Source organism: Centropristis striata, chromosome 18, assembly GCF_030273125.1.
Source record: "Centropristis striata isolate RG_2023a ecotype Rhode Island chromosome 18, C.striata_1.0, whole genome shotgun sequence".
Lineage (NCBI taxonomy): Eukaryota > Metazoa > Chordata > Actinopteri > Perciformes > Serranidae > Centropristis > Centropristis striata.
Window position 1 is genome coordinate 6,846,742 of NC_081534.1, and position 15,895 is coordinate 6,862,636.

Genomic DNA, 15,895 nt, shown 5'->3' on the forward strand with positions numbered 1-15,895 from the left:
GTATGTAATTTATGGCATTTTGAACAGTTTATTGTTGCACTTATTTTAACATTTACCATTTTATGCTTAAGAAGTCATTATCAAGTTACATTAATCTGGCCACATTAAATATTTTATGGTGATCTATAAAAAAAAAAGATTATTTGTGCACCAAAAATATCTAAATAATGTTTATAATATATAGTTATATGGTTAATAAATACTTGTACATCATCTATAATCATCAGTTGTTTATCATGTTTATAATAGCCACCCAAATAATGTTAACAGATGGGTGCAAATTAGTTGGTAATAGTTACCAAACGCATGTTGGTAATGTGTATAAAATGCTATTATTTGTGCAACAATGAACTGTTCAAATACCATAACATTACTACTAATAATAAGTAAACATTATTAATTCATATATCAATTTATTGTTTGCTAACAGTTAAAGTAGTTGAAAACAATCAATTTCCAATTGTGGATAAAGTGTAACCAATACTTAAATCAGTCGCTGAGATAGCAAGATTGATATGAGAGACGAAGATTCAGTACATCTGAATGATCAACACTGGGTCAATGATGTTATGATGATGTTACTGTGAGTTTTTAACAAACTATACAGCAGGCCATGCTGCACACTTAACTGTATCTAGATGATATGGGACTGTGCAGTCTCTGCACTTATTCATGGTCTATTACATGAAGGGAACAACTTTACATCAAGATGTTTTTGGGTACTCGAGCTTCAAATGGAGATCCAGTAATGCAGTCAGCTGTACGAGCTGGTTACAGGCAGAATGAATGATTCTGATCTTTCAACTCATTCATTCCCGCGTAGGTGCTGTTTTCAGGCACTTTTTTCATGCATCTGTAGTTACGCAACAGAGTGGATGAATTTTACTGTCTGATGTCATTTCATAGGGTTTCTCCATTTGAAATGTGTCACCTTTAAAATTGATTGGGTATGCTCTGTGATAATGTTGCCTGCAGCCCAAATTTTTACTTTTGCATATTTAAAATTCCCATCAGTTCTCATTGAACATTCGCTGAATATTTCATTACATCATGCTTTGTTCTTAGGATGAGATGGAGTCCAATGCAAATGTTTTGCTAGCATTAAACTGGTTTAAGGGATGTAAGAAATTCTGTTTTATATCTGCTCCATTGTTATCAGATTGTTTCCAATTACATACAGCAAAAGCTCTCTTTATTTTCGTATTAATATGGGAACAAAGGAAATCATATCTTTATTATATTAATACTTTACATGTACTTACAGTTGCTGACTTTGTGACAGCTTGGAGGAAGGAAGCAGAGTAAAGCGGGGCGCGGCATCACTATCGATTGATCCGCCGTTGTTTTCTATCTGGACTGCTGCAGGGACATGAAGGCTCCGAGATAGTGCAGATCTCGGATCCCATTAGGACACACACAGTCTGCTCTTCCCACATCGCTCCCTCAGATCTGCTGTTTCAGACCAGCAGGATGGCCTGACGGTATCGGGCCCCCTCTGCCATCTCTCTCTCCCCTTCCTTACTGTGATCCATCACTAAAGCACCCTGCCTCCAGGTCCCTGCTGGCTTTCTGATGCCTCTGATCAGGTTAGCGACCACGCTTAGACTCCAAGGGTGAAGGCACTTCTAACCTTCATTCTTTAAAAAGATTTATTTTCAGCTGGATACATTGTCACATTTTACCCTTTGGACTTTGTTTTTATTGCTCTCAATCCAATGAAATTTGGAGATCTGTGAAAACCTTTTTTTTTCTCTTTAGCATATCAAAACCGGACACGGATACACACATGCAGACATACACATTCCAATATCTGCAAGACTTAGTATTGCCATACTTCACATTCTAACAAGTAATTTAAATTCTTTATTTGAGCAAAAGGTTGATTTTTCTTCTAAGATTACCTATGATAGCATTTAAAGAGAGGAGGGATTTTTATATTAAAAAAAATACAAAGAAAATTGTTGCTGTTCTCGATGGCCTTGTGTCTTTCTGCTCTCTTTATGCCCTTGCATTTACTGCACCATGTAAATGGTCTGCACTGCACTTATATAGCGATTTTCTATTCTTTTGCGACCAAGGATACTTCGACAAGTAGGCTACAATGGTCAGGGATCTGACCTTTAACCTTCTGATCAGTGGGGGACTGCTCTACCAACACAACTGTTCCATGTTACTTGTTTGCTAGCTTACCAAATTATTTGCTACCTTAATAAAGCCCCATTCACGACTAGAACATGAAGAAGTATTTTATTTCTCCCAAACCATACAACCACATAGTTTGTTGTTTGTTTCTAGTTTACATATGATATGATATTGTTTCCATAACCGGCGCCCCATGCTGGCAGAATATCAACATGTCCTTGCACCTGAATGTAACGTTTTCAGCTTTAAACAGGCCGTTAACGTTGTTAAAATGTTGTAGTATTGTTATGTTTAGACAACTAGACAACCTCCCTAAGGTTAGGGCAAAAGAGTACATGGTTAGGTGTTATAAAAGATGGATAAAATGTCAAATAAATGCATGTAACTACAAGTGAGACTGTTACATAGCTGATTGCTACTGGAAGTGAGGTACTTGTTGGCATATATTACATTGGAAAGTCCTTGTTTTTTATGCACTGTATCCTCACTTATCCCTTTTAATGTCCATGACATCACTTCTGTCTTGGTGTCCTTCATATTAACTATGGCCATGAGAGGGTGCGCAAACAACAAACGTAAATATGGCTGTTATACTAACAACTCATGGGGGCATTTTTTTTGGGAGAAAATTGTGTGGAAACCAGATGCTATCAGTGTTTTAGCTAACATTACCAACTCTGTCTTGCTCTTTTTTATTCCCCACAGCAAGGTAACCCAGTATAGCATTAAGCCAAACACCTGTTTGTACTCATCCTAAAAGCCTTTTTACCCCTGATAATTTTCAAAAGTGAAAACCATGTGGTAAGCATGTGTTTATTTTCCTTATTCTTGTTTTCTGCCATGTCTTCTGCGGCTATCAGATGACAAGGATGCTAACTTTTTTCCTTGGACCTGTAGCTTGAGTCTGTTAGCACGATACAATCTAGGCCTAAGTAGCTATCAGGTGCCTATTTAAGAGCATTTACATAAGATTATGATTTTAAAACAACTAGAAACATTTAAAAGTCAAAAAGTGTTTTCAACAAATTAATGGAGCTTACCTTAGCTATTAGCTATCTACTATCTACAGTTTATGAAATGTGAAGTTGTCACAGTTGTCATTTAAGATGGTAAAATTAATGTCTGCAGGCTAAAAATGAGAAGTCTGCTTTTGCATACTTCTGTATGTCATCAAGAGCCCATCATTTTTGAAATAGCTATGTATTTTAAGTGGTAACTGCATCTGTAATCATTGTAAACAGCATATGTGCTGTGTGGGAATGAAAAGACAGGCAACAGTAGGTGATTTAAGACAAGTGACAGTCAATTATGAACTTACATTTCTAACTTTAACTCTTCCCCAGACTTCTTGATGAAATCACTCCTAAACGTTTCCAATTTAAATTTAGAATATGCACATTGTGTACAGATAAGTCTGAAGTTGCAGCAGCGAGGTGCAGGAGACAATTAGAGTTCAAGAACTCAATGTTCCACTTGACTGAAGACAAACAGACACTGCAACCCAACGCCATGCAAATGAGTCCAATTAACTGCAATATCACTGCACAGGGTCTGCCTCTCAAGCAATCAAGTAAGCAGAGTGTTTAATGGATTTTGGCTGAGCTGCAGAGCGAAGTGTGCGAGATTGAGTAAGAGCTCTTATACAAAGCAGTGTGAAACACTTGCGCAGCATTTTATTTTTGCTTTGATTTACGACTACACAAAAAGCCTCCTAGGCATTGACATTATCATTTTCTTGCATGCCAGTATGGTCATGGGAAATGTAGTTCTCTACCTGGAATAGTCCTTATGGTGTTGTTCTTTTTCTGCAGCTCCCACGCTGCTTTGTTTGCCAGCGTCAGCCCTCTTGACAGCACAAGCTAAGCCTCTCTCTTTCTGTTGGGAAAAGGGAGGAGAACTATACAACAGGTGAAGCAGAAGAGCCGTGTGAAGGGAGAGAGAGGTGGGTGGCAGCAAGGGAGGCGAAGATCGAGTCGAGGAAGGTTTTGTGACTGAAGCGAAAAGGTGAGAGATGGAGCCAAGGGTGAGAAGTAGGGAGGGAGCTGGCAGGGTGCAAAAGCGTTCTGAGAGGGGATATAGATAGAGGTGTGTGTGCTCCACTGGCTTTTGAAGTGGGTTATGAAAGTAGGCCTCTAGTCCTGTCGAGTGTGTTCTTACACTACCGAGCCAAACAATAGGGGGGCCCAACACCTCTCCTGCCAGAGAAAACACAGTCTGTGTCGCTTCAGAACATCATAAACTACAATGCAAACACTTCCGCGTTTGACTGCTCGTGTCAATATTCACCTGCTTCTCTGTCTTTTACCGATGTGTGTTATGCAGTATTTCTGTGTCTAAAAAGCACAAAAAACGGAGGTAAAGAGATCAAACTTGAAACTTTGTAGTTCCAAAACTGTACTTCCTGTGTACCCACACCTGCCCGCCAAAAGTAACTACAAATCCTTGGGTTTATTTTTTATTCCACGTGGGAATACATTATCGTATGTGTCAGCATTTGTAAGTAAACGCCCCTGCCAGCCAAGTGATATCTACGTGTAATTATCCCAAAATACAGTTGGAAAAAGCTTCACTGTTTTGCAGTTTGTTGGCCAAAAACCGATTGGATCAAATTGCCAAGCTGGCTGAACTACACTATAATACTAAATCAAACTGTATTTAGCTGGGGAGCTTTCCAACTACCTCTCCACCCACTTCTGTTTCTCATACCTATTTTCCACTTTTTCTCATGTTCATTTTTCTCCAATCTTTCTATATCTCTTTCAGTCGTCATCGTTTTTCTATCTCTATCTCTTCCATTTATATTCACTTCCCTGATATATTTCTGGCTCTTTCTCTCTTTGTGCTAACCCCTACATATCTTGTGTGTGTGCGTGCGCGTGCGTGTGTCTCATTGCTTTCTCTCACTTAATTATATTCTCTCACTTTTTATTATTCTTTACACTTTCTTCCTACAAGCTGTTAAGATAACGAACTTGTTATTGTTCACTTATTCTAATTTCTTCCGGGACAAGAAGGTGTAGGAGTCTTTTTTTCCGATGGCTTATGGATTCATTGTTGAGCTCCAAATTGATTTCTCTTCTTTACCTACGTGTAAAGTTCTGTAAAGTTCAGAGGAATGCCACAGTTGTAGTAGATAGGATAAAATATTTGACATACTGAAATGCATACCAGGTGATGGTTTGATGTACTAACTATTATCGACACACATTGTTACAGGCTCAGATTTAAACACATTTACACTACAGTCCTGCTATGAACATTAACTATTTGCTTTTTAAGGTAAACATTAACATACTTTCACCTCCTGTGAGTAAAACCCTTATGTGGAGTGTTGGAGGTGGGGCCCCATTCATTCTTATGAAAATTACTCAGTGGCACATAAAGCCAAAAAAGTTGGAATTCTGTGTATAAAATTACCTGGAACTTCCTCATTTGTGGACCCAGAGAGCCAGTCTGGTCTCACTCCGACCTTTTTTTCTCGATACAGATGCTTTGTCACAGCCCTTGATGTCCTAAGACATCCTAGTGTTTGTTTGAGACATACACATAGGCATGTATGACGCAAAGTCATTTAAAGAAGCTCTAATGAAGTGTTCGCACTGGAAAGTTGATATAGCCTAACTAAAAAAAAATAATGCTGATTTAACAATCTCTTTCACAATAAAAGTCTATGGTCAAAAGTATTTTTGGGCCCCAAGGCATCACATTAAGAAACCTGGAAGTTGTAACTACCACCACATTGTCAAATTGACTTCTAAGACAGGTGCTGTTCCTCGGGTTTGATTGAATTCCTATTACACGTTTAATGTAACTTATTTTTACAGCATCATCTGGCTTACTTCAGTATGCTAGCCCTGTTTCCCCTTTCTACTGGCAACAATTACCCCAGGTTTAATTTTTGCTTGCCAACTGCCTGTCTTCTAGAAGTTTGGTATGTGTGTAAACACACACCAAACACTGTTTACAGGCAAAAAGCTTCAAAATAACCTTGAACACACAGCTGGGACCATTAATGCTAACTGTTAATGAGGTGCCTGACACATGCTAACACTAATGCTAACGGTTAATGCCCATACCAGCACTAACGCGTATCCCAGTTTGGTTATATTCAAATTCACAGCCTTATCTGCAGCCCAAAGAAATGATTTTATGTTTATAATGTATTTTATTAAAGTCCTATCCAGTATGCCTTCAGCATTCATCTCAAATGTACTGTATAATTGTCTCTGAACCCTTTATGGTCCACGACAAACCCGAGAGTCACAGCTGCAAACATTCTTTCTCCCTCAAAATTAAAAACCTGACTATTATTGCAACTTGGGGAATATCAAGGTCACATTTCACTCAATGTGCCCATTTGTCTGCAACCTCAGCTGAAGAAGTCTTTCTGTTAATCTCTCCATGAGGAGCTGTCTTATAAGGAACAGCTCAAAGGGACTTTATTTTGGGTAAGTGCAAATTGAAAGAAATGTTCTAAAATAAAAGCAGATTTGGTTTGATGCAAACACATTAAAAGGACATATTAAATTTCATGCTTAAATTACCTCCCATCAGAGCCTCCTGTTTTTGCTCCTTGAGATGGAAATGTGACGCATTCTCAAGCAGTCCTCCTGTTGATTTTTTATACATAATGAAACCAATTTACAGGTAATTGCATCCTCTCTGTGCCTGAGATTTGCCCATTGCCTCGTAATGACAGTGGTGTGCATGGCGTGATAAACCAAACACAGACTAATATGTTGTTGTGTTATCATTTTGGTTAAGAGGAAAACAATTCTGTGTCCTCCACATTAATTTCATGGATTTATTGAAAATTTGCTTTTGCATAAAATGATAACGACACATTTAGGTCAAATAAAGATTCCTCAAATATTTAACTTCTTCTATTTTACACTTTATAACAAATTAATTTCCAAACTAGAATACCACTAGCAGAGTACAGAACTCTGCAAACGCCACTGGTGCATTCACATGCTCCTCAGACGGCCCCATCTCTCGATGGAAGTCATACTTAATGTTATTTAATTGTATTTCATTGTACAGTACAGGCCAAAAGTTTGGACACACCTTCTCATTCAATGTGTTTCCTTTATTTTCATGACTATTTACATTGTAGATTCTCACTGAAGGCATCAAAACTATGAATGAACACATATGGAATTATGTACTGAACAAAAAACTGTGAAATAACTGAAAACATGTCTTGTATTTTAGATTCCTCAAGGTAACCACCCTTTGCTTTTTTGACAGAGCTGCAAACCCTTGGTGTTCTCTCAATGAGCTTCATGAGAAAGTCACTTGAAATGGTTTTCACTTCACAGGTGTGCCTTGTCAGAGTTAATTAGTGGAATTTTTTCTCTTATTAATGGGGTTGGGACCATCAGTTGTGTTGTGCAGAAGTCAGATTGGACAACTGTTAGAATTAATATTATGGCAAGAACCAATCAGCTAAGTAAAGAGAAACGAGTGGCCATCATTACTTTAATAGTTTTGATGAATCTACAATGTAAATAGTCATGAAAATAAAGGAAACACATTGAATGAGAAAGTGTGTCCAAACTTTTGGCCTGTACTGTATATTGCAGTGATGTAGTCATGACCAACTTAATCAGTCCAAGTCAAGTCCAGGTCCAGTTGTGTATGTATCAAGACCAAGTCTAAAGGCAGTCAAAACCAAATCAAGACAGAGTATAGAGAAAATAAATACCATGGATCTATCTTCTAACATCAAACTAATTTAACGCATCATTTTGGTCAAATCAGGCAATATTCTGTACAAATGAGCACATATCAACATTCAGGAACAACTCTACCAATAGCTGAGCTCAGACTCAGACCCAGAGTAAATGAAACTGATCAGAAAAATTTTTTAACTGAATATTTCCACACCACATGAATGCAGCACATATGCCCTATTGTCTTTAAACAATGAGTTGATAGCTGTTTCCAGCATTAGTGAGACAACCACGAGCAAAGGAAACAAATCAGGCGAGACATGAAATATGATCATGAACAGCACATGAATGCAGCACAAATGTTCTATCTGACAACGTTAAAGAAAAAATTATTAGTGTATGGTTCACGGAAGTTTCATGAAGTTTCATGAAAATTGGGCCAGCGGGTTCTCCATAATGCTGCTGACAAACAGACAAACCTCACCGGAAACATCCTTCAGTCTCACCTAATGGAAACCCTTTACTTGCAGCCTATACTTTTTTAAATTTTGGTTATCAAAGAAAACTTTTTTTAAGCTTTCCTTGTGCCAAATGTAGAATTTATTTGAGATGTGATAAAAACATTCCCTAAATGGCACATTCAAGGTTAATACATTGCAATCGGTTGACAAGTTTGTAAAAGGTGTGAATGCTGCCCTGGCAACACGATCTTACAATTCAAATATTCACTATTTACTTTATTATTTATTATTTATTTGCTACTTTTGTAGAGACACAAACCTGTTGTGACTGTGGAGCTACAGAGGGTCAGCTTCATACCTAACCACTTTACAATCTCAGTGTCATTAACAGACATTCCTCAAGTTGCAGTGCGCGCACAGACATTTGCTGTTAGCACCATGTTTGACAGCAGTTTCATTTTCTCTCAAGTATATTGCTACCTTAAGGCTTTAATATAAACACACTCTCACACTTAATCATATTAATACTGCGCACACGTCATTGATGAGTGTAAATTACTTCGTGGTTCTTGTCATCAGGGATGAATTACAGTGCCATCGGCTGCCTGAGGCAAATGCTTTTTGATACATTTATACAGAAGTGTCTATGTTTGTGAGAAAGGTTGGTGTGTGTGTGTGTGTGTGTGTATTTGCAGCTTTTTTTTATTTATTTAGTTTTACTTGTGTTCGCAGTGTTGGAGCAGCCCCCACCCCACACCATGCAACACCATAGCAACAGAGCTAAATACTTACCCCCTCCAATCTTGTCAACACACACCCTTCCTATCCTCCCCACTCACACGTTCACCTCCTCACTCTCTCACCTAAGTATCCTAAATTAGCTCTGACATTTTCTAATGAAAAGAGGAAACAACACTGTGACTTATTACGGTTGGCGGGGCTGTGTGCCTGTGAAATAGCATGCTGTTATTTACCAGCCCCCCAGTGGCAATTATGAGGCGCACCCTGGAAGGCTTTCCACCACTACTCCAGCTAGCAGGTGGTCCTTTTAGATACAATAGACACAAATGACAATGAAGCAAACAACCCCTATTCAGCTGTATGGATGTAAATGGCACCGGCAGTGCACAGAACGATAAGAACAGGAGGAGGGAGGTTTACGAGAGAGCACTGCCTTTATTTCACTTACCTTGCTGATAAGGATTTCTAAATATATATGGAACAGTTTTAGAAGCAGACATATTTGAACAAAATGTACTGTAGAGAGGACTGAATAGTAAAGAATTACATGTTCAGGGACATAGCCTATAATTAAATGTATGTACATTTCTGTGCTTTGATTCCTGTGATTATTTGGTTTTGTGTGCAATTATGCTAATAAAAGCATTAAAAAAAGATAAGCAAAGTAAACAGAAAATTAAAAGTCATTAAACATACTTTACTTTATGTCATTGTGTTGAACTGTTGGCTGACTAAAACTAGCAATTGGAAGACTGGGGAAAAATATATGCCTTAATTGACAATGAAAATAATTAGTTGCAGCCCAATTTTTTAATCAATTAATGGGGTTTGTATTGGCCTGTAATATTATATTAGCACAGCCGACTCATACAGATTAATTATTATATGAATGTAGAATATGTACAGCATTAATAATTTAGCTTCAAGGTTCTGATCTCGTCGTCCCTCACAAGGGAACACACACTCCCTACTCTCATTTCTATGCACGTCTTTTCCTACTATAAGTGTTTTTCTATCCACCTGTTTTGAAGGACATTTTAAAGAAACATGGAATATTGCAAACGTGTATTTTTTATGCTTGGCTGAGGGGGACAAGTTGTTAGACTCAGAGCCATAGACTGTGTAAAAGAAGTAGATGTAAGCATTGGTTGGTAGAATACCATTTTTAACCCTTGAGTTTGCATTTTGGCCTTCGCCATCTTGTTTTATATTTGGAGCCAGAAGTGGCCATATATGACCAAGAGGGTGGATCTGACTGAACTGTAAATGAGTTGTCCGTTGTCCCACAATAAAGTGTAATTATTCTTAAAAAGCACATCCACAGTCATTTTTTATTTTCTGACTATTGGGCTGTCAGACCCATATATCAGTTATGGATGTGCCGAATCTGAATATGTTGTACGTTATTTGTGACATAATGATTTTTTTTCTATCTCAGTGGCTCATTATTATTTTGCAGTCTTAGATTTACTCTAGTCAGGCGGCCTCTTACTCGGTCACATTCTGCTCTTCTCTAGTGGTTTGTCGTTTGAATTTTGAACTAATGTTTTATATGACTGGGGAGTAATGTTTAGTCTCAGCGAGGGATTCGTTCATTTTCACGCAGTACGTTTCCTCGTCACATGGCAGCTGCATCAACTCAGTCAGGACAGGAAACACAAATGATTATTTTGCAACTCAACTATGCGTTCTCAAGTTTCAGTTTTGTTCTTTTGTCACGTGACAGCTACCGGGTCATGTAGAAGAGCTTAATGATCCATTCACGATGCATAACAATGCTGCACCAATCAGCATCTCAGTGGTCCCGGTACTGTACAGTCCTTGGTTTTCACATGGTTTGAATTGGTTTTGACATTTGTGTATTATACTTTGTCAACAGCCCATGTTGCTTTCAGTGATTGAGAACCTACGGTGGCCCTGAAGTGCAAAACACACTAGCAATTCGCCACAACACTCCAGCAATTCACACAACACGCCAGCAATTCGCCACAACACGGCAGCAATTCGCCACAACACGCCAGCAATTCGCCACAACGCGTAAGCAATTCGCCACAACGCGTAAGCAATTCGCCACAACGCATCAGCAATTCACACAACGCACCAGCAATTCGCCACAACGCACCAGCAATTCACACAACACACCAGGAATTCGCCACAACACGTCAGCAATTCGCCACAACGCGCCAGCAATTCACACAACGCGCCAGCAATTCACACAACGCGCCAGCAATTCACACAACACGGCAGCAATTCGCCACAACGCGTAAGCAATTCACACAATGCACCAGCAATTCGTCACAACGCGCCAGCAATTCGCCACAACGCATCGACAATTCACACAACGCAACAGCAACTCACACAACACTCCAGCAATTCACCACAACGCGTCAGCAATTCACACAACACACCAGCAAGCTTCGCACTAGTTAAAATTAACAGACTGAATTAAAAAAAGATTTGTACAATTTACCATACGTGAGTCAGTGATCCAAGTCAATAAAAAGACTTCCCAACACTACTTTTCTCTTCTTAGCTTCCTTTGCCAACATTCTCTTCTTTCTCTCTGCCTCTGCCATGATTTCTTCTGATTCAGACATGACCCTGGTGCTATTTCCCATCTTCCATCTTCCAAAGTGGTCAAAAGCTCCTGTGGTTATGACAGCAAGGAGGTATGACAGTCAGTTGGAACAACATTCTGCAGGCGGAAATCACTGTAATCAAGGTCAGTTCGAATATTTTTTCACCCGCAGGAACGTTTAAGTGTGCAAGCATTCATCAGAATTTATAAAATCAGTTTTTATACATTTCTGTGCAAGTTTTTCAGATAAAGTCTGTGCTTGGCTTTTTCTTTGTCTTTTAGAATAAACTCAATTATGTTCAACAAAGGTATTTAGACTTTTCACAGGTCCTTTTTTAAATCACCTTTAAAATAAAAATCCTATTCTAGGTCCTCGGCTTCCTAATTAAAGGTAAGAGTCGTTTGCTCTATAAGAATTGTGTTGAGTCTGAATGAAATTGAGACTGACAATTGTGGACTCTGACATTAATTTCGCTTGCTTGTTCATTTTCCTTGTGACTGAGTTCATGAATCCTATTGAGTAAGTTAATTAATTCAGTGTGTTTGAGATCGTCCCAATTAAATGGGACTTGCACTGGTGTTGTTTATTTTCACCCCAGTTATATATTCATAACAGACGACTGTGGTCTTGACACCATTGTTGTGAACCGACTCCTCTCTCATTCTCAGCCCTGGTGCCCTTCTCCCCTCCTACATACTTAACTGCTTCATCTGCCGAATTCTCCAAGGCCTTTTTGACAAGCACTTCCAACACTACTCACGTGCCTCTGGTCAATACCGAGAGCAGTTTTGATCATTTTAATTGCCCTTTTGACTGCTCTTGATGGTACTCTTCCTTTGAAGAACAAAAGCCCTGCCACTTGAAAACACTCCAGCAAGTCTTACTCGCTTGTCTCCTGCAAAATAAAAGCTTGTCTCCCAGCTGCTATTTTATTCAAGGTTTCTGAAAGGATTTGATATATGGTTTACAAGTGAAAATAATGATTGTTGGGAAATCCCAGAGCCCTTGACAGCACAAAACCGCTCTCCTTAGACTTACCAAGGACCTTTCATGAGCAGCAGGTCCCATTGGTAGATCTCGCTGCCAAAGGCTGCAGCAAGACCTTACTGTTTTATAATAAATTGCTTGAAAAGTGAGTTGATATCAGGGACGTGGCTATAGCTTATCAGTCTCAGCTTGCCGCAAATAGCTTTAAGTAGTTATAAGTATACAAAACCTCTCAGAATACATTGCACATGGAGTCCTGTGTGAATTTAGACCTTATTATTTATTTATATTGTTTTCTTACTCTATGTGCAGTTATGCTGCAGATCTGTCTGCAGGGTCTTTGCGTTTGCAGATCTTTCTGAGAAAGAACACCCTACTATTTTCTTCTGTCTTTATTTTCTGGATTCCAAAATTACGATGATTCAGATGTTTTCTGTATCATAACATAGTTGACTTATTGCACCAACTGGAGTCCAAAATACTGTGGTTCAACCTTACTACATATAGTTGTATAGTTGTCAAAATTCACTATTGATTTGTTACCTGTTGCTGGCCACTGCATGCTTCATTGAACTTTATCTATAAGTCATGCTTTTGAGCCCAAACTTAGTTTCACCGCGCTGTTACATTAATACAGAACATATCCTTTTCTGTTCAGACATGTTATACTGCATCACTGATCTTATCCACAAGACATAAAAGGGCCTCCCTGTTTTGTTTTTTCTTGTTTAGAAAATCATTGTAGTAATTGTATTTCCTGAGAATATTAAAGGGATAATTTGGATTTTGAGGTACTCACAGACAGTATACTATCTACCATGGATGGCGGTCAGCATGCCCCCTGTTTGGAGAGGCAGCAGGAGTTCTAGCACAGAAGCTGAACAATGTACTCCTGTGGATGGGGGCACCAGACTCCACAGAGAGAAACTGTAATTTTACCTTGCAGAACACAGAAGTTGCGGATCTGTTGCCTCAATTGGCTAGTTTGTTTGTGTTATTGTGTCACGTTGGTGAATCTGAACTTACTCTTTAAAACACCAAATCCATACAATACCACAAACAAGCTACACGATCGAGGGAGCGGAAGACCAGCTACTTAAGTGTTCTACAAGGTTAAATTGCTGTTTTTATCAATTGAGTCTGGTTGAACAGGTTCAGTTCTGCTGCTTAAATGCAAGCAGAAAAACTATTCTGAATGTTCCATACACTAATACATTTATGGTTTTTGTGGGTGGGCCTTTTTTAGTTGGCTAAATTACACTACTGCTCAAAAGTTTGGGGTCACTTAGAAATGTACTTATTTTTGAAAGAATAGCACCATTTTTTAAAATTAAAATAAGACATACAGTCTGACATTGTTAATCTGGTAAATGACTATTAAAGCTGGAAACGGCTGATTGTATTATGAACTATCTATTATATATTGTCAGCAACCATCACTCGTCTGTTCCAGTGGCACATTGTGTTAATCCATGTTTAGTGTTGAAAGGCTCATTGATCTTTAAAACACCTCGGCATTATGTTAGCACAGCTCAAAACGGTTTTGTGCTGATCTGAGAAGCAATAAAATGATCCTTCCTCAGGCTAACTGAATATCTAGAGGTAAAGCTGGAGATTTGTACAGGTTAAAATTATTATTTCTACCCTTGTCAGTGTCTTTACTATATTTTTGATTCATTTTGTAACTAATTTCATGACTAAAACATTTTGTCTTCATGGAAAAACAGACATTTTCTGGGTGACCCCAAACTTTTGAGCGCTAGTGTATGTCTAGCTCCTGCAGCCATCACTGCTTAGCTTCCAGTTCTCCTTACTCCAAACTTGGGACGTATCAACTGTCATCTATTGGAGGTAATACATTGACTATTAATACATACCTCATACAACCCCCTTAAAAAAAATCAAAACTATACCATGAATTTATGCAGGTATAATTTGTCCTTGAACCCCCCTTTTAGTTTGTACTATGATGTTGTACTTTAATGTTTCCTGCTTTAATACTCTGGATCATACTTCTGATTTGACCTGTTTTGTTTGTTGAAACTGTGGTTATGCACATGACCTAACACATAAGCTATTCATATATGCTTCTGTTGCAGGAGGAAAATTAGCATCATCTGCAGGGTTGTGAAACAAAGAAATCCATCACAAACCGTCTCTATCACTGACTCTCCACCTCAGATCCTGTTTCATGTTTTGAAGCCACAAAGCTGGTGTGTTCAACTCAACTGACAGTGTCATTTGTAGAACACATCTCCTCTTATAATGTTTTGCACATTTAAAGAATGCAAAAATGCAGAATAGCTCACAGCTAACTGCAAAGCCAAAGGATCTTATAGTTAATCTCAATTGTCTAGAAAAAAGTTAATAATTTAACTGCTCTTTTATACGAGTGGGCTATGGAGGTTATCGCACTGCATAGACTGAAAAGAGGAAGCAGAGATTGTCTATTCCTATGGCACCCACATTGAGTATTTCGCCTCTGGCAATATCTATCTCTATTGAAGGCAATATTGTCCATCTGAATTGCTTCCAAACGGTTACAGAGGACGCTGTGAAGGGAAGTGTCCTCGATGCTCAACTTTATTGAGGTGATATAGACATTTCAGTGAATGTAATGCCACACCAACACCATGACTTTGACCTCTTGACCCATACCTCAGGGAATTTTCTTCTTTCTTTTTTTTATATTGGTAAAGTCTTATTCCCAGGAGTTGAGGAGAAGCCTCAGTGACCTATCAGATGAGAGGCAGCCCTGCAGTGATTGAGCAAAGAGAGGATATGCCTGAGAGAAAACAAAATGAGTACATTTCACCCAAACTCTCTTTTTTCTCCATCTGCCTCATCTCTAATTTAGATCAGCCACTAGCTGAAAATACAGAGGTTTTTCTGACCTCGACGGTCCACACTACTACACTGAAGAACTGCTGACATGTCAATCTACACCAGCTATTCTCAACCTTTTTGAGTCGCGACCCCCAATTTAACATGCATGTTGTCCGCGACCCCCGCTCACTGAACACAATTTCACACGCACAGTTCAGATCACCCAAAAAAGAAACAAAATGACCAAAAAAAAGAAACAAAATGACCAAAAAGACACAAAATGACCAAAAAAAAGAAACAAAATGACCAAAAAAGACACAAAATGACCAAAAAAAGACACAAATTGACCAAAAAAAGACACAAAATGACAAAAAAAAGAAACAAAATAACCCCAAAAAAGAAAAAAAATACCAAAAAAGACACAAAATGACCAGAAAATACACAAAATGACAAGAAAATACACAAAATGACAAAAAAAAAAACA